This window comes from Dermacentor albipictus, chromosome 2 (assembly GCF_038994185.2).
Source record: "Dermacentor albipictus isolate Rhodes 1998 colony chromosome 2, USDA_Dalb.pri_finalv2, whole genome shotgun sequence".
Lineage (NCBI taxonomy): Eukaryota > Metazoa > Arthropoda > Arachnida > Ixodida > Ixodidae > Dermacentor > Dermacentor albipictus.
In genome coordinates this window covers 48,723,642-48,747,926 of record NC_091822.1, presented here as the reverse complement: position 1 = coordinate 48,747,926, position 24,285 = coordinate 48,723,642, and the positions used below count along the sequence as shown (strand labels likewise).

Below are 24,285 nucleotides of genomic sequence, written 5' to 3'. Positions count from 1 at the left end.
AGCAGCGATAGTTCTGCAATTCTTGGCTGGTGATATTAGGTACTAGAAATTTTGAATAGCTGACCATCGAAAACTGACTGGTGACCAAGGACATCACTACGGAAAACGGAGTGCTATGTCGAACTGTGCTTTTTTTAAGCACTATTGTACAAATACGCGAAGCTACTATGTACCAACTGTACTTCATGAATCAGATCTCAAAATCTGCTAGATTAAATGAAAAAGAAAATGATGACAATTATTAGGAGTTGGTGTGCATCAACCATAATTGCTGTGTAGATTCTTGAATGATTTTTCTGAGTGCATGCGTTATGTATTGTGACCAAAATATTAATTTTTCTCTGCATAAGTACGAACTGTGTATCCTAACTCCCCTTAGTGAAGTGCTCTGATCTGTCAAACAAGCACATTATGCATAGCATAATACGCACGAGTATTGGGGGGCTCGGGGCCCTACAGTATGCATTCTGTAACACTCAGTTCATGCAGTTGGGAACATGGAAACGTCACCAAGTTTATGTTGCTGTACTTAAGTGCAGTATGTCGTACAACTTTACGTTATCGATAGTGCACTATTACGGATACTGTAGTTGGTTCTTGTACTATCGACATTTCAATAACTCAGCTTTCAGCAGTACTGACAGTACCATCGATAGTTCTGCATCGCTACAAGGAATGCTGCAAGCATGTCCCCCACCACCCTACACACATGCAGGCTGCCCTGTGAAACAATTTGAACCATGCTGAAATAATGAAACGAATAGCAAAGTGCAGTCCCTCCTAAACTGGTTCATGCAGTGCAGGCAAATTAAATGAACCTGGTGGTAATATAAAATATCAACTAAGCATGTAATTACAAGTATCAAATATCTTCTTTCATGCCCAAAGTACACTTCTGTGGTTTGAAAATAACAAGGAGGAACTTGACTTGGGTATGCATGGCTGAAGAAATGACAAACAAATTTGGCGATTCACTTTTAGAAGAGAACAGCGATGGGCAAAGACTTTTTGAAAGAGCTCAGTTACACGGAAGGGTGTCTACAATGCCTACTGAAAAGGTACGAAACCTTTGCGGAATTGTAAATTGGGACATGCAAGGTGATGGCAAGGTTATGTCACCTACTAAAGGCACTTGTGGAAATATCTAGAATTTTTTTTTCATGACGAAACTGGAATGTAATAGTGCTTCAGTGTTCACCAGGCAACTTTAAGTTGCACGCACAATCTCTTGAAATAGTTTGGCCCATGTTTGTCAAACATTGAAAAAGAAACGGTTTGTAGCACCGAGCACCACTTCATTACAGTGCAAAAAATAAAGCAGGCTACTTTGAGGTGGAATTGGCAGTACTAATGCCGATTTTACTCGTGGCGGAAATTTCTATGGCTTATAGAACTCGAGCGTGAAATGCTCTTAGCATACAAAACGTCACACCGACGCGGCACGCACCTCGATAGTGTAATAACGATGCATTAACAACAAAGCCGCGAAAACGCCCATGGCAAAGAGCGACAGCGGGAAGCTCGTCAATCGGGTCCAGTACCATGAACCATGCTTCCGGCTTTTGCCGTACAGACTTTCTCAAAGATGAAAAAAAAAAGCACTAAGGAAGATGCATTTTGGTGTTTTATTGCCACTATACCTAGCGATTCGGGTAAACATAGCACGATTCGGATAGGACGAGCGAAGAGCAGCGGGAAACGCATTCCAGAATGAAAAAAATGGATCAGCTGTTAACCACACGCCGGCAATGCCACAAGCACAAGCAACGCACACGAGATACCACGCGCTATAGCATGCATCCAGCGTGACTGCTCTAGACAGCCAGCTATCTCATCAAGAAAGCTGACTGAAACGTCTACATAACGCAGTGAGGATTACTTTCTTCACAGAGCTCGTGAAATAAGTCTCCAACAGCGAGCACAACGAAAACAAAGCGATGCTTGCACACAGCATGCACAACAAATGCACAGAGTGACCTGAAGCCAAGAACGCGTGACAAGCAAGCAAGACTCCCGGTCATAAATGCACTTGCCTCGTCTGCGGAAAACTACGCACCCGCTCTTGCGCCACAAACAGAGGACCTCCATGTGCTCGCAACGCGAAGGCGCTGCTCCATGTGCGCGCTGGTTAACGTCCATCATTAGAGTATGCTTCGCTGTACGCTTTCTCCAAGCAGTGCGTCCAAGTTTCCTTTGATTCACTCATATTGTGATGCGCACACGGGTAAACTTAGCGGTGTCCCTTCACGCGGAGTAAAGTGTCACGAGAAAGCAAACCTCTGAACTATGCACTTATTGGAAATAAGTGAAAGCGTGACCTTTCCGAATGATGTCAGCAAAATAAAGGCGCGGGTCCGTACAATAGTTCTCACCACAACCATACCACGCCGATGCCTTCACAACGCACCGCGCCATTTTGCAAAAAATTTAGTAGGAGGATAGAGGAATGTACCACAGAACACCTATATATATGATATACCATACAAGGCACGATAGTGAAGACGTACGCTTTAAGAAGGTTATGTGCGCCCTTTTAGCCTCCGAGCTTAACTACTGCATAGTTAAATCTCTGAGGCGATACATAATATGCGCCAAGAGTATTTTTGTGGAGCTTGTATGCTTATCTTGTCTGAACCAAAATCGTCATCTATCTTTCGGGCCTTTTCTTTAACGCTGCGCCCACTGTACTTACGGGCATAGCGTTCATTAAAACTTCTTTCTGGGCGAGTTGGTGCATACTTGACATAAAAACTGTTACAGCGCAAACACATGCAACCACAAAGTATGAAGGACAGCGCAAACACATGCAACCACAAAGTATGAAGACAGGACACAAGCGCTGACTGTCAACTAAATTTTATTAACGGAAGACGGTTACCTTATATAAGGGGAAAGGCAGAAGTGAAGGGGGGAAGGGAGTGATACAATCGGGGAAAAATGACAATGCGCATCGATGAACGAACGTACCAGCAGTCAACGGAATCAGGCGCGAAAAAACTAGAAAAACACTAGCAAAAGGCGAGGGATACTAACATACAATGAAATCAGTGAGCAGTCGCTTCCAAAAAAATGGCTGTGGCTTAGGTAAGGTTAAGCCCAGGATGCGAAGCATACTAGCCTTTATTTTAGTTGTTGAACCACTGTTTAGCCTGGTGAACTGCTGTTGCTTGGCTATATTTGGTTCGGCTAGACGAAGAAACAACTCATGCATTACTGCTTCGCCTTCAAGAGTGGAACGCGACAGCGTTCCCGTCGACTCGCCAAGGGGTGTAAGACAATGGGCTACAGGGCAGCGACTACGCGCCCCGCATTGGACGCGGTGAGCGTCGAGCAAAGCAGCGTTCGGCGCGGCAACGAAATGTGCGCCTGAGCAAGAGACGCACGCCTTAGAAACAGCTCGTTTCTAAGGCAACACCGCATTCACTAGAGGCGCTTTTGTACCGCTTTGAAGCGTCGTACTCGTGGCTCAGTGGTAGCGTCTCCGTCCCACACTCCGGAGACCCACCTGGGCGAGTGCTCCGTGGTCGCTGCGCATGCGTTAGCTGAGAGAAGGTGAGAAAGGAGGACAAGTTGACTTTACCGGATGTGACGTCACATTGTTGTTTGTTTTTGCTTTTCTGAAATAACTACTCTCTAACTCAGACGCATGGCTTGTGTCTCGTTCGCGCGCGTACGTATGGCTCCGCTTTTAGTTTTTGGCGAATGCTTAGAAGCATCAAGTTGCGGACACTGCGGTGGGCCAGGGCTTGATGACATTTGTTGTCCAGCTGCTGGTGCTACCGCGACGTACTTGGAGCAACGGTAAGTGTTGTGCGATTACCCGTTCTCTTGCTGACACGTAAAAAACCGGTTGCGCATTCGAGCTGTGGTCGATGTGATCTCGAAATTCGAAGGAACACGAAACGGTTGTCGCAGGTCTCGCAGTGATCGCAGTATAATTTATTCGTTCGTGCCTTCAACACTGCAGTTCCTACGCGTTGCACCGATGTAAAAAAATTAACAAAAAGACAGCGACATCTTCCACGCGCCAGAAATGCATGCACTCAACTAGCGTGGATGTCGTCCTATGATGTTTATCGCGTTCTTAAGTCTATTTTTCTCCATCTCTAGAGGATGACTACGCTATGCCCTTCTTATTTACCCATGCAGCGCATTGCTGCATTTAATTACCTTTCTCACTGCTCACCGCGGTATGGGCGTCAGAGGCTTTCATTCGTTGCAGTGAGATAACGAAAGCGTATTTCCTTCACTTGAAGCTTCTTAGTAGCTCCTTTGCGAGCCGTGGAGTTAAATCATACAATGCGTACGTTGTGAGCGAGCTGGTAAACGAAACCACTTTACTGCTGCTGCTACTATCACTTTTACGGGAACTTTCAAAATTAAACATATATATATTAGTATGAATCGACTCACCAAGCTTTATATGCACGTCCGTTGCTTTCGTTCATAGATCATGTGCGTAGCTTTGCAACCGTGACCGATATTGTAAAAACAGCAAGAGGACGTCAGATGACACAAGTAATGTCTGCTTTAATTGTTGTATGTGCTGTTTTTAGAATAACAACCAACTCCGCGCAGTCGTGCTGTTTACAGCTAAAACGTGTTTTTTCTTGTTGCATGAGGAGCATTTGCTTCTCATTGTGGCAGTAACGTTCTGCATTGTCCTCGGCCCAGATCGCTGACTGTGTGCAAACTTGTCTAATTTGTTTCACTTTGCTGCTGTCTTTACAGCTTCTGCCTATTTCCTCTGCCTGCACCTTATATTTGTTGTGTTTATCGAGACCTGGCCTGTCTCTGCCTCGTTGAAGACAAATGGGCAGAAGTACTGGTTGCTGTTGGTTTGTTTGGTTTGCTCAGTCTGAGCGTGGTATGTATATCCATTTGCTAAAAGGGTATGCAGCTGCGTCTAATGCAGGTACTGCTCATCTAGAGGTAGATTTAATAAGTAGTGGTTTGAGTGAGAATTAGTTGGTTTGAGTGATGTATGACACCAGAGAGTTATTGTTCTAGAAAGGTGACAAAGCTGGTCCACAAATTTAAGGTATGAAGATGCTTAACCATTTAAGTGTTCCAAGTTCCATGAAGTATTACACACATTTAAAATTTCAGTTGCAAAAGACATAGTAGAAGACTCCAGAGGATTTGCTGCCAGATGTCTTGAGACAATAAATGGTAGAGAAAGCAGTATAGTGTGAGCTGCCGATGATTGTCATCAGCTCTAACCCATTTTCCTATACAGCCACTGTTGCTTCATTGTCTGTTGCCATCACATGCTTGTTATAAACAAAAAAATTGAGCTGCATGATTCCCCTGATTTTTCTCGCTCATCAGATACAAATGTTTTGATTTCGGCTGCCTTGGTGCCTCATGGTAGAAAACGAGTGTTTATTAGCCAGTTGCCAGCTTCTAAGATCATGTGCTTTGTAATGTGGGTGTTTTAAAGGGTACTACACATTTGCCATCATAACTGTGAGTGCTGCTGCCTAGCACTCCCAGGGCTATGCTTAGTACATATGCGCAGCTATCCAAGAAAATTGACATTGGGACAACTGCCGTAGAAGCTCACTTGGTAGAGCATTGCAAGCACAAGGCAGAAAACGTGGGTTCAGCTTCGTTGTCTCTTATTCAAAGCATTATCATGAGCTGTCTCCTGGCTTCTTTGTACATCCAGTCAGATAGGCTCAATAATAGTTAGTAATGTGCCTGATAATGCGTCGTTAATCTGGGTCCTTAGTGCAGCAGCCCAATTCTTTACCCATTAGGCTAAAGGTGCATGCATAGCACGTCAGATTAATCTCATTGGTTCTCTCGTAGCAGCTAATTCTTTCAGATGTTATGTGACACAGAGTTTGGGATTCACCCGTTTCAGCTCAGATGCAACAAAGCAGGTGTTGTGTCTATTTCGGTGAGAAGTGTGTGCATTTGTTTTGGTTTCTCTGTGTTTATTGTGCTTTGTATTTCATGTGGTGTTAGGCATTACCTCAATTGCAGCTTCAATGCTGTGCCCATAAAAAACAGTTGTAGGTAGATGCTCAGGAGTAACGGAAGCTCATTCTTTCTCATTCTCTCTCGCATACAGCAGGTAGTGTGTTCAGTTTAGTGCCATGCACCTGTGTGGGGCATTTCCTTGTTCTTATTCTGCTGATGTGTTGTACATAGGGGGAAAGTCAATCCTCTACATCATGGTTACAAGTGCCGCTAAATACATTACAGTCTCAGTCTCGCTGCCTTGAAATGTCATAAGAGGTGACAACTGGGGGTAAAGTAGCATCTTGCTGTACCTTGTCATCGGGCATAGCCAAGGTTGTGGTTGCGCAACCCAAGGATCCTGGAACTTTCTGTAGGACCAATGGCACCGATGTTGCAAAGTGGGTGGCTATGTACGAACATGTGAGTGGAATCAACAGATGGGACCCCACGCGTGTGCTAGTTAACCTGTTGTTCTACCTAAGAGGCATGGCAAATGTGTGGTATGAAAACCACGAAGAGGAGCTAACCAGCTGGGACCAATGCAAAGAGAAGTTGACAGATTTGTTTGGCAAACCAGCCGGCTGTAAAATTGACGCAAAACAGGAACAGGCCTCCTGTGCCCAATCCCCCATGGAGTCCTATCTCTTGTACATCCAAGACATGCTGGCACTTTGTCGTAAAGCAAACCCGATCACGACATGACAGGAGCTAAGAAGGTCGGGCATGTGCTTAAGGATTGCTGGCGATGCCTTTAATCTGCTCATGTGCAAAAGCTGCTCTACAGTTGATGTTATCTTTAAGGAGTGCCGACAATTCCAGCACGTCAAAAGCCGATGCGTCTTGCAACCATTCGCCAGACTTCCCACTACTGCTGCAACGACAACGTGTGAAGATCAACCCACACAGCAGCATGCGTCGCCATCGGAGGATGTGGTGCGAATCGTTGACGTGAACTGGATGCGATGGCGCCTGCATTTCTGTTCGCCTATCCCTGATGCTACAACATTTTCAGTCCCCTTCTTACAAGCCATCATTCACCAGGAACCTGAAAACATTGGCTTACGTTCTGTCTGTGCTGTTGCCAATCCCAGAGCTAACAAACGCCATTCTACTATTTTTGCTCCACCCCAACGCTTCTCTCCGCGTTATTGCAACCCAACTGAGTAGAGAACTGTGGACGACCAGCCGATATGTTTCACCTGCTGCCGCATTGGTCATGTCGCCTGATACTGTCACAACTCGTGGCCCTTAACACTTCGCATGCCAACCAACCTGAGCCGTTTTGATGAAAATGCCCGCAATGTTTCGCCCACCGCCGAATCTAACAGCACCAACTCTGCTAGGAACATGTGGTACAGTCGCTCACCATCGCCGCACAGACACCAGTCTCGTTCACCGCAAACAAGTCGCCCATCTTCGCGTTCACCACAGCCACGTCGCCTTTCGTCCCCTGTGGCATTTGGCCACACCCGTTCGTAAAAGTAAGAAATGCAGCCCTCGGAGGTGGTGCTGCATTGCCTAATGCTGCAGCAAATCCTCTGTCTATGCACACAAGGAGAAGTGTAATTGGCGTTAAAATAGACAGCATAGCTGTCCAAGCACTCATCAACAGAGGAGCCCACATACCTGTGATGAGTGCTAGCCTGCGTAGTCGTTTAAAGAAGGTCCTCACCCCAGCAGCTGCCCGAGTGCTTCATATGGCTAACATTGGAATGCTGGTTCTTGGAATGTGCACTGCAAGTATAGCTGGCCACCCTACTTCTGTTCTCTTTACTGTGAGCAACATCTTCCCTCACAACGTTATCCTAGGATTTGACTTTTTATCCACTAATTCCGCTCTCCTCAACTGCACGGCCGGCGTTCTTCAGTTAGGACTGCCTCAACTAGCCGATGCTACGAGCACCGCCCCACTGTACTTGTGCTCGCTTCGTGATGTGCGTCTGTCACCCGAAGCAGTTACTTACGTCACTTTGACCGCCCAGCCACAGGTTCCTGATGGTGAATATGTGCTTCGCCCCATCATCAATGTGCTTTGAACCGGTCACGGTTACTAATAATGACATTGCTTTACCTCTTCTGAATTTCAGCCTGTGCCCTCAAGTGATTCCGGCTAGCATGTTCTTGGACAGCGTTTCTAGTGGTTCTGAATTTGATATTGAGAGTCTGAATTCTGAGAGTGGTTTATTAGTGCCAATCGCAGCGCCCAGCTCTGGTTCCTTAACGAACGACTTTGCGAAAATGACTGCACTTAACCTTACCTCTGCACAGGCCAGGGACATACGTCTCCTGCTTGAATCGTACAGTGGAATCCTTGATTTTGGCAACAGGCCTTTAGGCTGAACATCTGTTGTTCACTACCATATAAACACTGGAGACACAAGTCCTATTTGTCAGCGTCCCTATCGTGCATCGCATGCTGAACGTCGAGTCATCCAATCGGAGGTGGCCAAAACGCTCCGCAAAGGGGTCATCGAGCCATCAGCCAGCCCTACGCCTGTCGTCCATGTGAAAAAAGAAAGATGGTGCCTGGCATATTTTCGTCGATTATTGCCACTTAAATGAGATCACGCGAAAAAACGTCTCGTCTCGCAGCAGTCCAAAGCATCGATGACGCCTTGGACTGCTTGCACAGAGCTAAATACTTATCATCCATCAATCTTCGATCCAGCTACTGGCAGATTTCGGTTGATGAAATGGTTGGAGAAGACAGCCTTCATCACACCGGATGACTTATATCAATTCAAAGTCATGCCCTCTTGCCTGTGCAATGTTCCTGCGACATTTGAACTTGTGATGGACTCTCTTCTGCAATGCTACAAATGGACCACCTGTCTTTGTTACCTTGACAAAGCTGTTTTTTCTCCCATGTTGGGCAGCTGCCTTACCCGACTCACTGCGATTATTGCGGTCTTCTGATAAGCTGGCCTCCAACTCCACGAAGTGTCAATTTGGGCGCCGTCAGATTACCGTGTTGGGGCACCTCATTGACGCATCCGATGTCCAACCAGATTCGGAAAAAGTTCGTGCCATACGCAGTTTCCCTGTGCCAAATTCTGCTTCTGACGTGCGCTGCTTCTTCGGCCTGTGTTCTTACTCTCATTGTTTCATCAAAAACCCTGCCAACATTGCTCAGCCTTTCACAGATCAAAAAGAAGAACACGCCATTCTCATGGGGCCTGGAGCAGGCTCATGCATTTGCCGCTCTCATCACGTTTCTGACCACCCTTCCCATACTTGCCCACTTTGATCCATCTGCACCGACCGAAGTCCACACTGGCGCAAGCGGCCACGGCATCGGCGCTGTTCTCGATCAACAACAGAATGGTACAAAGTGCGTGATAGCTTACGCCAGCCGCCTGCTGTCACCTGCCGAGAGAAATTACCCCATCACCAAGTGGGAGTGCTCGCTTTAGTTTGGGCTGTCGTCAAGTTCCGGCCATATTTGTACGGCCGTACATTTTCGGTCGTTACAGACCACCACGCACTCTGCCGGCTGTCTTCCCTCCGGGACCTGACAGGACGGCTTGGTGGCTGGGCTTTGTGGCTCCAGGAATTTTCATTTATTGTCAATTACAAGACTGGATGCCTCCACAAGGACACTAACTGCCTCTCGTCACCCCGTGGATCCACTTGATCCTGCTGTGCATGATCTGGTGACCTGCGTGATGGCTTTCACTGACATGACTGACATGCGCACCGAACAACGCAACGAGTCCTTACAGTCCATCATTGCCAGAGTGCAATCACTCCGACAGCACTGACGGCACATGCCGCATGTTCTTGCCGCGCAACGGCATCCTCTACCACCACAATATGAATGCTGATGGCCCTGAGTTGCTCCTTCACCATCCTCATCATCTGCAATCTGTTGCTCTTGAACAACTTTACGATGCACCGACGGTGGGACACCTTGAAGTTTTGCATACGTGCGATCATGTACAACGTTGGTTCTTCTGGCCAGGTCTCTACTGCTTTGTGCACTGTTATGTCACAACTTGCGAATTGTGTCAGTGCCAGAAGAAACCTCCCCTACCACCTGTCGGATGACTCCATCCAGTTGAAGTTCCCTGTGAACCGTTTTCTCGCTTAGGCCTTGACTAACCTGGCACTTTTCCGACGACAACTAGAGCTAACAAGTCGATTGCCATTGCTACTGATTACATGACACGCTATGCGATAACAAAGGCGTTGCAGACTAGTTGCGCAACAGACGTCGTCGATATTCTCCTCCACGATGTCATTCTCCACCATGGTGCATCTCGACAGTTATTACAGACCGCAGCTGCTCATTCTTGTCTCTAGTTGTCGACGACCTCGTCCGCTCTTGTGCCACTAAGCATAAGCTGTCCACCGCCTACCACCCACAAACAAACGGTCTTATGGAATGTCTCAACCGAACAATCACAGAGATGCTGTCGATGTAGGTCTCCAACGATCACCGCGACTGGGACACCACGCTGGCCTACGTGCCGTTTGTGTATAACTTATCCCGAAGTGACATTGCAGGATATTCACCCTTTTATCTTTTGTATGTTTGCAACCCTACTTTGCCCTTTGACATCATAATCCCTTCTGTGCCACGTGTTGCAACTGACCATGCTCATGAAGTCATCGATCGCGCTCACAGGGCATGTCAAGTCACCCGATCTCGTTTATTAGCCCCGCAGCATATACCAAAAGAGTTATGACTGATGCCATGACGATGTTAAGTTCACACCAGGTGCTTGGATGCTCCTTTGGTCACCATGTCGTCGGGTTGGCCTCTCCCAGAAGCGTCTCTCTCACTACACAGGGCCTTACGAAGTCTTAAGTCAAGTTAACGATGTAAATTACGAGATTTCGCCACTTCGGTTTGATGCATCCTCAAGTCTGACGCCTGTTGACGTCGTGCATGTTTCGCGGCTGAAGCCATACTTCGCTCGCGATTCTTAGCCTACCATGAGCCGAGACGGCGCTTCACCGCCCGGGGGTCCTGTTACGGAAGGATGAAAAAAGAGAGGAAGAAGACCGCAGCACGCTGGCTGCTGCGTGCTGTTGGTGGTCAGCCATCTTAACTACTCTGCCTCATCTTGTATATTGACACGTGTACTTTATCTTTATTGGGCGACCACTTCTCGCCGCCTAACAAATGTTATCGCACAGCACAGGACGTGCCTGCATGTAAAAGAAGTTTCTGGAATGTTATCAATGGTTCCGTCCACTGTCTTTCACCGCAACTTGTGTTATCTGATTGCATGTGGGCGCGACGCGAATAATGTGGAACATTGTGGAAGGCACGCAGGTCCCAGTGACTGCTCTGGAACATTCGACGACAGATGTATAAAAGCCAACGCGCTTGACCCGCTCATCAGATTTTCGACGACCGCCGATCGTGTTCGCCGCTACGATCCTTCTTTGAGTGTAGCCTCTTTTGAGGGCACAAGTTCACCCAATAAAATGCTCGTTTCGTTAATCATAGTTTTGCTGCCTTCTCAACCGTCACTACCACGTGACAATATATATTGTAAATACAGTCTTTCTATACTACCAACATCCCCGTAACAGTACGCTTTGCCTCTGGCATGTTCATGATCTGTGATAGTATATAAAACTGTGATGCAGACAAAGCTTCACAAAGAATTATGTTCAGTCTCTTCCTGACAGGCTGCTGTGTTTCAGCTAAATCTGCTTTTCCTGTGTCCAGTGGTCTTGTCGCTCAATTAGTGCTTGCCTATTTCTGTTACACTGCAACCTCTCTTCTCCTCGCTCTCTTGTCCTCCTGTCCTTTTACACAGCTGCAAACTTTTAGATTTCAATATTCGAATGATTAATACAAAGATTGATGCTACCATATTATATGTGATGGCTGTCATGACGGCAATAGTTTAGGTAGACCTGAAACTAAATGAAAAAAACAAAAACAAAACAGGCATGTGTGAGTAGGAATAACTTCCTTGTGACAAAACTGGCTCCATGCTAAACTTTGCCTCAAGGAAATTGGTCTTAAAAGTCTCAAACCCATTTGCGCATACTGCATAAGCCAAGTTTTCTACTCGTCAAAACAGCAGCCGCCACAAAGTGTTAGGAAAGAGGCAAAGAAACCATGCCTTTGCATTCGTACTCTCCTCACAAAGCTTGTGTCATATATGCAATCACTCACCATACACAAACACATTGGTCAACACTGCAATGTTTGGAAGAACCCGAACCAATACTATGTAGCCATTTACCTGCAGTATGCCTCCTGTAACATGAATCCCCACTGTGCTTGGAATCTACATAATCTTTTTTTAATTTCTCATGCATTTGGTGGTGGAGGCCAATGCATTAGACAGAAATCCTGCTACACTGCAGCAATGTTCAGAATGTAGTATGAGGTACTCTGTCTGGCTGGAAGTTGAAGATAGAAGTTATGTTAGTCATTAAAATATAGTAGCCAGTATTGAAACTACACATGCACTCAAGGCTGAGCCACATCATGAGAACGCGGAAGAGCAGACACACACTTGAGCTGCATTGTGTAGCTTTACCAACAAGCCCAGCTGTACACTGAAGTACGGCACGTTTTGGGCTAGTCAGCTCGTAGCTTCAGCAAAATTTTAAACTCTGCGAGAAAGACAGGACATGAACAAAACCATAGATGCATGCACAAAGTGTAGACTTCCGACTGGCTTTGTTTGGTGAAGGCAGAGAGTTTATAAGGTTCTTCAAAATGGCAAAACAAAGAACATTCACAAAGAAATTGTGCGCGAGGCAGTGACAAAAAATAGCAAGGCCACCTGTGCATTAAGAGCGCAGTAGAGACCCAGAGTGCCCATCTAAGAATTCTATTTCTTTCCTTGATAGGGATCAAGAAGGTGAGCTAACTTGTCACACCTTTTAGCGATGTGGAATGCCTTGATGACTTCTCTTTCTGTTCTTGAGTTTGCCTTCGAAAGGAATTTATTCTGTTCCTCATAAGGCAGGCAGCTTTTGCTGTCGCAGCTCCTGCACTGCAAGAGGAGATTCTCAAGGAAAGAATTAAAGTCTTAGATGGGCACATTAAGACTCTCCTGCACTCTTGATGCATACATGGCCTTGATGTTTTTCGTCAATACCTCGTGCAAAAATTATTTGCAATTGCTCCTTGTTTTGCTATATTGAAGTACCTTATATATTCTTTGCTTTCGCAAAATAAAACCAGTTGGAAGCCTGTGCTTTGTGTGTGTCTATGTTTCAGTTCACGTCCTGTCTTCCTTGCGCAGTTTAAAATTTTGCCTAAGCAGTTGTATAGCTTGTGTATACGATGAGTAATTAATATTATGATGACTGCAGCACAGCAATAGTCTAGTGGCATAGTGTCGACATAGTATAGAGATGGTACTAAGTTCAAAATTTGGAAATGCCATAAATTGTGCAATCAACCCTTATCCCTCGGTTTCCTACAGCTGCAGAGCACTTGACCACTGCAGCAGTCAGGCATGCTGTATATTGGGCAGTGCCAGGAATTGCGAGATCGAGACAGGCTGCCACTAGAAGTTCCTTGGGCCAGGTGATAACCCAAATACATCCAAATATTTCTATATTTCACTATATAAACCTTTGTAGAATGAGGAACTTTTCAAGGGTGAAGTTGTTTCACACAAAGGAAAACTGTTACTAAATAGTGACCAGTTCCTTTTGTTTTGTAAGCCAGATTGCATGTATTTGAGATTGCTTACTGACTCTTAATTATTCTCACTGTCCAATACAAGCATATGCACTCACATATGTTTTCAAACAAAACTATTGTGTGGAGCCATGTTTGTGGTGGAATAAAATTGATCCCAATACAGAGCTTTGTGGCACACCAGATCTTACTAGCGATCGCGGAGAAGAAAGTTAATTAGTAGTTACAAATTGGTACCGGTTAGTTAAGAATTTACTAATCCAATTCGTAGTCCTGTCAATTCGAAGTTTACGGTTGTTTGTGTATCGGACCAAGCCAATGTCCCCTGGCCTGGGCGGTCCCTGGCGCTTCACTTAGTGGTGGCCTTTGAAAATAGCAGCGTGGCACCAGTGGTTGCATCAGGATCTAGGCTCATGAAGATAGACAGCAACGTGCACAGGGCAAGGAGTTCGGCGGCCTGGTACTCGTCACAGTTGTGGAGAACACTATAGTTTTTGCGAGTCATAGCCCCTACCTAGGGTACCAGTCCGTGCACTGCGTGTGTGTGTCTATATATACAATGTGTGTATATATATATATATATGTGTGTGTGTGTGTGTGTTGTGTGCAGGATTGCTCGTTGGCAGCACGTGCTCATGCAGCAGCTGACGTGTCTTCGATGTGTTTCGCCCTGGTAGTGCGGTCGTCTTTGTGGTTCTAGAGCTGCGCTGGCATTGCCCAAGAACAGGATATATCGGCATGGCGCAGAATTGCAGAGTGGGGGCGCTCCATTCTATTCCCACTCCATTCCTTCAGAGTTGTGGCTTATGTGATTCCAGTCCTTTTGTCGGAGTTCTGACAGTTGAACCATTCCCACTCCTTGAGTGGTCGAACTAATCTACTCCAATCCTCCAATTACAGTAAATAAAATGCTTTCTGTATAATTACTTACTACTTGCGCCCTGATGCGATAGCGTAGAGGTAAAGCATCTGCCTCATGTGCAAAAGGACTGTGGTTCAAATCCCGGTGCCACGCAATTTTCCACTGGATAAAAAAAAAACCACATGTTGATACAGCTGTATAAACAGGCCTAGTGGCCTGACCCCGGTGACCAGAACCGGTAATGCACTCCCTCACCAGAGCAGGATTGGCCACCTTGGTGCAGTACTTGCCCACAACCTTCTATATGAATAGAACAGTCAAACCCCGGCCCTCAGTCCCCAGCAGCTACAAAGCAACTGACCATCGCGGTGGTCAGACCTGTGATGCAGCAGAGCGTGCTAAGAATCTCTGGATCTGGACAGGCTGCCATTGGAATCTGAACCTGGCAATGTTTAACGCTAGAATGTTTTCTAGTGAAGAGAGTCTAACAGTGCTATTGGAGGAATTAGCGGGCATTAAATGGGATATAATAGAGCTCAGTGAGGTTGGGAGGACACATGAAGCATATACAGTGCTAAAAAGCAGGCACATCCTGTGCCACCAGGGCTTAGCGGAGAGACGAGAACTAGGAGTCGGATTCCTGATTAATAAGGATATAGCTGGTAACATACAGGAATTGTATAGCATTAACGATAGGGTGGCAGGTCTTGCTGTGAAACTTAATAAGAGGTACAAATTGAAGGTCATACAGGTCTACGCCCCTGCATCTAGTCATGATAACCAGGAAGTCGAAAGCTTCTATGAAGACGTGGAATCGGCGATAGGTAAAGTCAAAACAAAATACACTATACTGATGGGCGACTTCAATGCCAGGGTAGGCAAGAAGCAGGCTGTAGAAAAGCCAGTGGGGGAATATGGCAAAGGTTTTAGGAATAGTAGGGGAGAGTTATTAGTAGAGTTTGCAGAACGGAATAATTTGCGGACAATGAATACCTTCTTCCGCAAGCGGGATAACCGAAAGTGGACGTGGAGGAGCCCTAATGGCGAGACTAAAAATGAAATAGACCTCATACCTTGTGCTAACCCTGTCATCATACAAGATGTGTACGTGCTCGGCAAGGTGCGCTGCAGTGACCATGGGATGGTAAGATCTCGAATTATCCTAGACTTGAGGAGGGAATGGAAAAAACTGGTACATAAGAAGCCGATCAATGAGTTAGCGGTAAGGGGGAAAATAGAGGAATTTCGGATCAAGCTACAAAAGAGGTATAGGGCTTTAACTTGGGAAGAGAACCTTAGTGTTGAAGCAATGAACGAAAATCTTATGGGCATCATTAAGGAGCATGCAATAGAAGTCGGTTGTAACTTCTTAGACAGGATACCAGTAAGCTATCGCAGGAGACGAAAGATCTAATTTTAATACCACCCCTTATACATAGCTTTCATTGATTACAAGAAAGTGTTTGATTCAGTCTAAACCTCAGCAGTCATTAAACCTCAGCAGGCATTATGAAATCAGGGTGTAGACGAGCCGTCCATAAAAATACTGAAAGATATCTACAGCGGCTCCACAGCCACCATAGTCTTCCATAAAGAGAGCAACAAAATCCCAATAAAGAAAGGCGTCAGGCAGGGAGATTTGATCTCTTCAATGCTATTCATAGCGTGTTTACAGGAGGTATTTAGAGACCTGGATTGGGAAGAATTGGGGATAAGAGTTAATGGAGAATACCTTAGTTACTTGCGACTCGCTGATGATATTGCCTTGCTTAGTAACTCAGGGGACCAACTGCAATGCATGCTCACTGACCCGGAGAGGCAAAGCAGAATGGTAGGTCTGAAAATTAATCTGCAGAAAACTAAAGTAATTTTTAACAGTCTCGGAAGAGAACAGCAGTTTACGATAGGTAGCGAGGCACTGGAAGTGGTAAGGGAATATATCTACTTAGGGCAGGTAGTCACCGCGAGTCCGGATCATGAGACGGAAATAATCAGAAGAATAAGAATGGGCTGGGGTGCGTTTGGCAGGCATTCTCAGATCATGAACAGCAGGTTGCCATTATCCCTGAAGAGAAAAGTGTATAACTGGTGTGTCTTACCAGTACTCACCTACGGGGCAGAAACCTGGGGGCTTACAAAAAGGGTTCTACTTAAACTGAGGACGACACATCGTGCTATGGAAAGCGAGCTATGGAAGGAAGAATGATGGGTGTAACGTTAAGGGGATAAGATGAGAGCAGATTGGGTGAGGGAACAAACGCGAGTTAATGATATCTTACTTGAAATCAAGAAAAATCGGCATGGGCAGGGCATGTAATGAGGAGGGAAGATAACCGATGGTCATTAAGGGTTGTGGACTGGATTCCAAGAGAGGGGAAGCATAGCAGGGGGCGGCAGAAAGTTAGGTGGGTGAATGAGATTAAGAAGTTTGCAGGGACAGCATGGCCACAATTAGCGCATGACAGGGGTAGTTGCTGTTTATTCAAGCATTTTGCAAATGTGGCTCGCTTTTAAGCACCCCTTCTTATGTCTAAAAAAAAAAACAGAAATGAACATCCAGTATTCTTTTTTAACTTTCACTAAGCTTATCGTATAGCTCAGTGTTAACATATAGGTCAGCATACAGTATTTACAGGTGAGGTTACAGAAAGCAGTAATAATTGACAGTAAACACTGCTTGGATGGTGAAAAACATGGAAATCAGGTCATTTTATTTTCGTCAAGTTTTTTTGGCATAGGAGGCTAAGCAAATGGTGATGTAGCAACACTGTAAAGACTGAATAAGATGGATGTGGAATGCCTTGATGACTTCTCTTTGTTTTTTATTTTGCCTTCGAAAGGAATTTATTCTGTTCCAGATAAGGGAGGCAGCTTTTGCATCTGCAACAGAACATCGGTGGATGTTGTGTGAAGCACTCTTTCCATGCTTTTTTCACTACCTGATTAAGGTAACTTTCTTGGTGCTTTATCACGCAATTTATACAATCAACTTCCATTAATTCTACCCTCGCGAGACTGACGGGTCGAATTAAGATGCAAAAACCTGCTGAAGCACCGTTGATTCATTTGGCAATATGTGCTTGAGTAACAGGCCTCTGAAATGAACGTGCATCAAATTTCTATTAGTCCACAGTATAAAACTAAAGTAGAAAGGACTTAACTCCAAACCAAAGTAGAAACCTACGCGTACCTCATTTTTTAGAATGGCAGCTGATTTTCTAAAGCCAGCTTTGCTGTATTACAGCCATGATATGTGGTAAAGCATATGAATGCTACAACCACGGTTTTAGTTTCGCAATCTATTGCACAGCTAGGCAATTTTCGTCTCAATGTCCTTCGAAAACAAAAAGTGTTTGTTAGAATCGGATAAATACCACAATCGGACATTGTCAGCTACCGTTACTGCTTGAAAATCTTTTTCGGGTGGGTCAAAAATAGGCATTTCAGAGAGGAGATGGCATTTGTTTAACGCATTCACTGTCCCCTAAGCTCTACTGAGACATGCGCTGCCACTAAAAGGGGTCATTATTGGGGTCTGGTCAAGTTCGCATTATCCGGCGAATGCCAGTTTTAGGATCGAAATGATGAATGTTTAATCCCATATAAATGCATGGGCGTCGGCCAGGTTCGAATTAACTGAAAAAATTTAATTAACCGGAGTCAGATTATTGGAAGTTTACTATACACCCTTTTCTGTTCTCCAAGAAGTTGCCATTTTAATATGTAATTTTCTTCTATCAGTGTGGCAATGGTGCTAAATTTAGCATTTGTTTGAATCATCCATTGTTCCAAGGACAAGCTACAAAGTAGGGGCACACTTTGAGACTTGAAACATTTCCACATATAAAGGAAGGGCATGTTAACATCTGTACAATTAACATAAGTTGGCTGTATTGTCTGCATAGCATGTGGTTGCTTTTTTGGAATGTGGTCTTTCTGTAAAACAAAGTTGCATTTGTTTCAAATAAATTGCTGAACCATTGCTTGTGTGTTTTCCTGTGCCCTCTGCGCTGATTGCGCTTTTGAAAGTGCAGTGAGCAACTGCAGACTGAAATGCACAAGGCTTCACTTTATCATGCCAGGAAGCATTTTGGCTTGACAAAAGAGCCTTAACCCCTTCCATGCACACACTTTTTTTGTATAAACACATCAAATGAAAGACAGTGGCCGCTTCTCATGTATTTTAAAGCCTGGCGGTGTTAAAGACAGAGTGAAGTTGTACAAATGCAATTTACTGTTAAGTATTGCTGCTAAAACCTCATGCTTGTGTATAGTATATGCATGCAGTGCTGGCTATGCCGTGGTAGAGCCGTGAAACAGCTTTCACCACACTGCTTGCTATAGCATTGCTGTGTTCTGCAACCTGAGGTCAAAACTATAAATCTCTGGAAGTTCAGCAGCACAATTGACAGCTATTTCCGTATGTTCGATGCACTCCTGGCCAGGGACTTTTCGTCCTGTAGGCAAACTAGATGGCTGCCTCGGACACTGTTTTGGAAAGAGCGCAGCATACCTCGAAAGCTTGCTCACAATGCTTCACCAGCAGGTTTTGCCAGCGAGAGTGGAGGGGGGCACAATAATTTGACTTTACATGGTGCGGCACAATACCTTAAAATGCTGCTGTTTCTGGCTTCCATTTACTATGACCTGCTGGTGCACCTCAACATGGAGCAACCCCATTTCACTAAAATTCTGAATTCTTCTACCAACATGGTGTGGTGTGGCTATCTATGATCACTGTATAAAACCGGGGCACACAGCATGTCTAAAAAGTACAAAAGCTGGTATAACTGTAATGAATGACCTGCAGTCATCCGAAATGTGCAAAATTGCAAGAATTGGTCAAACTCAAACACTGCAGAGTTTAAGTAGTCCTCGCACAATTTTTTTCTTATGCGTGTGCTGTCATTCAGTTAACTACACTACAAAACTTCAAATTCCTTCTATGCGCAACAAATATATCCTTAACGCCAACATTTAAACATGTGCCAAAGGCAGTGTGGCCCCATAATCTGGTGACAACATTGCATGGTAGGCCACAAACAAATGATGCATGCTGCAGTTGTTCATCAGTAAGCCATGCCATTATTAGGTCATTGAAAACAGAGCATGTTAGGACCACTATGCAGCACAACATTGGTCTTTCTGTCTTGGAGCACACTGTGGAGTGGGTGCATGTTAAAAACCTCAGCCGATTAAAGTTAAGCCGGAGTCCGCAACTATGGCATGCCTCGTACTCGTATCATGGTTGTGACTTATAGAACACTAGAATTAAATTAATGTTAATTTAGATGTTTGAGAAGAGTCATAAGAAAATTTATTTAGTGAGGCAAGTCTTAGCACACATAAAGAATCGCTCAAAGCACACGCAGCTTTCAGTGGCATGGTGTGGTCATAAGAGCTGCCATTTGGAACCAGATTAATATAAAAAAATTCAGTCCTAAAGTTAAATGTCAGTGCTCCTTTACATGTAAGCATGAGGGACACATCTTTAAAGGCATCATCTAAATCCTGTGGAAGTATTTATTGGTGAATATCAGATGGCCCTACATCTAAGGAAGTTATAGAGTGTTATGATAACAGGAAGCCACAAGATTTTTGTTGTGCACTCTTCCTATAGAGACAATATAGGGCAGCAACAAAACAGTTGAGCCTAGTGAAGAATTCATTCAAGATCCTTGCCAATTTGGCAGGTTCACTATGATTAGAGGTAATGAAGGCCAAGCACGTTGAAATGCATGCCCAAACCTCATCAGCATTGCATCACTTATTTCAAATAACTTTCATTTTGTCATTTTGCCAGATTAAAAGTTCTCAAAAACACCCATCTTTACTGATATGCAATTAGGTAGGTCAAAGCAGATGCTGTCAAAGTGCATGTGCAAGAGTGTTTGGAGTGGGCATTCCTGGGTTATGTTGCCAAGGAGGGAGTTTTGAGCTTAACGCACACAGCAGCTATAGCATATGAAAACCAGCGCTTATTTTTTAGATACCGCAGGGCTTGCGCTATACTGGTCATTGCCTATTTTAATTTCTACCATATATTGCCCTTGTCATGACAAGTTATTTTTATTGTCCTACAATATATTCCCTCTGTGTACAATCAACATCTCTGCCAAGGACAACAGAAACAGTATGATTGGAAACTGCAGAATTCTCCATCTGCGGAGGTGGCTGGCTGATTGCCGTATTAGATGCTTTGTGAGCTGGCATTGATGTGTAAACCTCAACTCATCTGCAAGCATACAAAATAGGCTTTGGGATACTTTTACCACAAGAAGAGAGACTAGAATGACTGTTGCCTGTGACATATGGCACATACCCATGATGAGGGAGCGACTCGGATTCCCCATGAATACATCAAATAGCTTTATATTCCCACTAACTTGATAGTACATAACACTGACAAAGATAAACAACAAAGTAACTGAAAAACGAACAGGTCTACTACGATTGAGCCACAAGGGGAAAGATGGAAACATTTGTGTTAATTGTACGAAAAAAATGTGCCTAAGATGTCATCTTCCCAGCAGCAACAATATGATCATGCACAAACTAGCATTGCTCTTCAGGCACACCCCAGGCTGCTCACACCATTTCTGGTGAAGATTTGAAGCCCAACAGGCAAAAGGGGTGAATACCTTCAGCATAACAAAAGAAAGTTGTTCTATTCCGTATCCTCACATGAAACAGCAATATTGTTACAAGCCATTATCACACATTGAAGGCATCAGCAATGTGATGAAGACAATTGAAGCACTCATGTTCTTATTTCCATTGCAATACAAACCTACACTTGGTCATATGAAGGTGCATGTGCCAAATTTAACCGTGTACTATTATGAGGCACATGGAACAGACATTCCAAGGAAGTGAAATATTTGTAATGCAGTTACTTAATTTGTCCAGGCAGAAGAGCAATGCGCACTAAATACAAAAAAAAAACAACCCTACAGGCCCACTATGCAATGCTTTTGCCAAACTATCCAAAACTTCAATGTGTGCAAGTCCACAATGACCAGGAAAAGAAGTAAACAAATTTATTGAAGATGGAATGAAAAAGAAATGTTGCGACAATTGAGAAATGAGTTCTTTGCTTTCTATTGGCACAGGGATAGACAGTCGGTGGGCACAATTTGAACTTGAACTCATGGCAGTGTTGCAGGGGCAAATACCACTCATACTTCCGAGAAGCGTCGGGTGCAATGCTGTGTTGGAAGGGAAACTTTACAAATACTTCTTCGGAAGTTCAAGCATCTGACCAGTAAGTAGTTGAGCATGACAAGGGGAAATATGATCAATTTCACAAATAGCACCATTCCAAAAGAACTAGCTGGCACACTGTATTGATTTCTCAGGTGACAACTATTTTTCGAAAAGCCTCTGCGCGCGTTAATACAACCTGAGGCAGCTTAAATCTAGGTCACACATTGGAATCGAAAAATGCAGCAACGGGTGTAACACTTAAATTTGCTATCTAGCGAACATGAGCGAAAACTTCAATTTGAAAAGGTTTGCTCGAAAGGAAAACTCACGGCCGTAACGCTGCTGCCCATCGCCAGTTGTGTGAATAAAAAAAAAACATCTGCACGATCAATAGACACTTATCGATATTTGAAGCAGATCGTTAGTGGATATCAAGAAATGTGCACTGGATAAGAGCGAAACATCTAACCGACTGACTGACGGAAGTAAGGCTCACAGGATGAGTTTTCTCTATCTGCACCGATAATGCAGCACGTATTGTGCAATTAAATCGCCCGTAATGCGCAGCAATTACCGCACTCGATTGAAGTCACCATCGCAGCGACGCGCTATTTATTTCAGGACCACGAAAACAAGGTAGTCACCTAAGTACGGCGGCGGTTTACCTGTCGGCAAGCCCCTAACTCGCATATGACGAAAGCAAATGTCACGGAGTCCAAGCCCACGATTGCTCAAGTCAAACTGCGCTCGCACGAATATCGCGCACGTTATACCACAGAACACCTATGTTATACGCTCTCGACACGCACAAAAGCGCGCCAAGCGCGCGCAGAACGTCTTGCAGCCGACACGACGGCAATGGCTAATCTGCGTTAGAGAGTAGCTCTTTAAAAAAAAGTAAAAACAAGCAACAATGTGACGTCACATCCTGCGAGAGAGAGCTGTTCTTCTTTCTCACCTCCTCTCAGCTCACGCATGCGCAGCGATCACGGAGCACTCGGGGGCGATGTTCAGGTCCGGAGACCCTGGTTCGATTCCCACCCAGCCCGTCTTGCAAGAGTTGAGCCAAAGCCACTTCTCCTCTGTCGTGACGTCACGGTGTCACGTGGTTTCATGGCGACACCGCCGCGCCTGAGGAGCTGGGTTGAGCTCTCGTAATATGCTTCGCATAAAATGAAGCTCTGCTGCAAAAAGCGATACAGAAGGGGTGCTTACGCACTTGCTGCCATATTATTTGTGTATGTGGAAAGCTTCCAAACTGACGCGCGCCGTCGCGTCGGCACTCTTGCCGAGAATCTTCGTCTCTCCCAAACGAGCCTCGCATCCTGTGCATTCAATTACGTGCGCAACCAAATGTGCCTACTAGTCCTTTAAGTTGCTTAAATTTCGGGCATGTTCACCCAAGCGTTCATTAATGCAGCGGCCGGTTTGGCCGACATAAGCCTTTCCACACTTCAAGGGAATGGCGTAGACCACTCCTGTGGAACACTTGATGAACGGCTTCTCATGTTTTAGCTGGCAACCTCTTTTTTTAGAGTTGCAGATGCGTGGGCATAACTGTGCCAGCTTGTTGGGTGCCGAAAAAACAACGGAAACACCATGCCTGTTAGCTACCTTCTGGAGACTATGCGAAGTCTTGTGCAGGTACGGCACAACCAAAGGCTTGTCGGTCTTCCGACGGTCATCTTTTCCTCGTGTTCCCAGTTTGAGCTTCTGAAGGACACCGCAATCAAGACCGAATGGAGGAACCCCGCCGCCACAAGTCGGCTGGCCTGATTCTCAAAACTTTTCTGCATCATGTGTGGGCACGACTTCTGAAGAGACGATTCTCTCGCGCCTGTCGTCTGCTACAGTTCGTGCGTTGTACGGGCGCTTTCTGCGGTGTTTTCGTTTGTTCGCCCTCGTTCTCTCTGCTTGTATATTTATGGTGGTTGTCTCAAATATATTTTTATGACGTCTTCCTTCGCGAACATTTATTCAAAGAGCTGATTTCTTAGACAACAATGCAGCTCTCGAAGGCAACGCTACAGTGCCAGCCGAAGCGACGCAGACCAGCCCATTGCGGGTTTTTCATACGCGTATAGACAATCGCAAAAGCATAGCCTATAGGAATCCAGTTATGATACCATACCTGCCGCGGTGCAACAAGTATGTCACAAAGCTGGCTATATATGACTTCTACAGCAGTTACGTTGATTTTATTCCGCTAAAACAGGTTTGCTCACGACGAGTAGTCCATGGTATAATATCGAATTTTCGCATTTCCTCACAGAAACGCTCGGCAGTAGCACGGTGACTTAACTAATACTGGAGCTTAGATTCTACACGCCTCACTTGCTTCTTTAACTGCTTGTCAACATTAGGCGGTGCTTCACGTGTTTATTTTTTTTAAGCGGCGGAAATTCGAAGTAAAGTTAATGAAGGCTTACAGCTATTTACAGAGTACAAATAGGAATGTACCAATATATATTCCCTTTTCCGTGCTACACGTTCAACTCACCTCTTTAGAGCGCGTTTGTTAATGATTAATAATGCATGTTAGGTTCCTCTTTTTTTGTCTATGTTACCAAGTGTATATCATTTATTTATTTCAATGCCGCAGTGTGTTTTGCATTGTTAT

The 24,285-nt window shown here is 44.9% G+C and overlaps 2 long non-coding RNA genes across 3 annotated transcripts in view; one reads left to right on the top strand and one right to left on the bottom strand.

Moving 5' to 3' along the window:
- LOC135904262 (uncharacterized) overlaps positions 1–2,509 on the bottom strand; it is a 57,423-nt gene extending 54,914 nt beyond the window's left edge. The window contains exon 1 of one of the 2 annotated variants that reach the window (XR_010565069.1): positions 2,034–2,509. This is a non-coding gene — a long non-coding RNA (uncharacterized lncRNA). The remainder of the gene's footprint in view (positions 1–2,033) is intronic. The other variant, XR_010565070.1, reaches the window with a different exon arrangement.
- A 1,134-nt stretch (positions 2,510–3,643) lies between these two features.
- On the top strand, positions 3,644–14,523 carry LOC135904259 (uncharacterized). The gene is made up of 3 exons (XR_010565065.1): positions 3,644–3,801; positions 4,732–4,867; positions 14,208–14,523. It is a non-coding gene; the product is annotated as an uncharacterized lncRNA (long non-coding RNA).
- The last annotated feature ends 9,762 nt before the right edge of the window (positions 14,524–24,285 follow it).